This window comes from Octodon degus, unplaced genomic scaffold, assembly GCF_000260255.1.
Source record: "Octodon degus isolate 3935 unplaced genomic scaffold, OctDeg1.0 scaffold00036, whole genome shotgun sequence".
Taxonomy (NCBI): domain Eukaryota; kingdom Metazoa; phylum Chordata; class Mammalia; order Rodentia; family Octodontidae; genus Octodon; species Octodon degus.
Genome location: NW_004524612.1, coordinates 17,381,927 through 17,383,087, shown reverse-complemented (window position 1 = coordinate 17,383,087; position 1,161 = coordinate 17,381,927). Strand labels below are relative to the sequence as shown.

The window sequence follows — 1,161 nt, the reverse complement described above, 5'->3', positions numbered from 1 at the left end:
CTATATACTCAAAATGGTTAGATAGATATATAGCTACATTCTCTTAATGCAAGGAATAGACTGATTTGTTCTAATAGTGTTTGTAAATAGGATATCATGTCTTCATCTTGTATAACAAACAAGCACTAGGAAGGCAGTATGCGATGTGTTAATTATTCGAACTGTCCTACCAATTTGATTTGAAACTGTCTCATTGTTATTTATTTCTTAATAAAATTATGGGGAAAAATAAATACTTTACATATAGCTCTGAGCTTATATGTCTTGAACTGTATGAAGATCTTTTACTGCAAAAAAAAAACAAAAAAAAAAAAACTATTTTTCAAACTTTACTTTCTTAAAGCATACAAGAAGAGGACAAACATGTTGACTGTGATCAGAGTGCCAAAATCAGCACATATCAGTCTGCGTTCTCAAGAAATAATGTTAAGTCTGGAAAAAGTTCATGCAAATGTCATCCCCACCTCAAAAATCTTACAAACGCTTCTAAGGTTATAGATTATAATCAGACTCACACTGCAGTGAAGTCAAAAGAATGTTTTCTGTGTAAAAGTATCTCCTATGAATCTTCTGAATGTCATCAGCATCTGTGAATATATATTTCTCAAAAAGCAGAGAAACACTATTTTTCCCTTTGTACTGAAGCAGGAAATGCAAAATATCCATTACTGAAGAGAAATTTGGGGTAAAACAAAAAGTAGGAAAAGTTCCCATTCCCAATGAAGCAACTGATAATACCCGAGATTTCAGAGCGTCCTGCCACATGCTGTAACCAGTGACTCCACCACCCAGGCCTGGAGATGAGTGCACTCGGGGGCAGCTTCAGGGAGCACAACTCCTGGGCGCAGGATGTTTTGTGGCACGTCTCTTTACCCTCCGTGCACAAGTCCAACATCCTCGTGCTCATGCTGTGTCCACTCCCGGTCTCTTCCTGCTGTGGATGCACGTAAGTCACCGCTTATTCTTGTCAATGACACAGTGGAATCAACGGAGAGAATTTATTGTTCTCGGGGGAAGAACTCATACCCAGTATCGCTTGTGAGGTGAGAAACCGCTGAGGGGGCAGAGAATACATTAATAGAGGAGTGTATTCTTCCCAAAGTTTGCCTTTCTCAGACCCTCTTCTATCCTACCCTAAGGATGAGGGTTACTTTATGAAGC

General features: G+C 38.8%; 1 pseudogene; it reads left to right on the top strand.

The window, feature by feature from the left end:
- Positions 1-800: 800 nt before the first annotated feature.
- LOC101563500 overlaps positions 801-1,161 on the top strand; it is a 26,520-nt pseudogene continuing 26,159 nt past the window's right edge.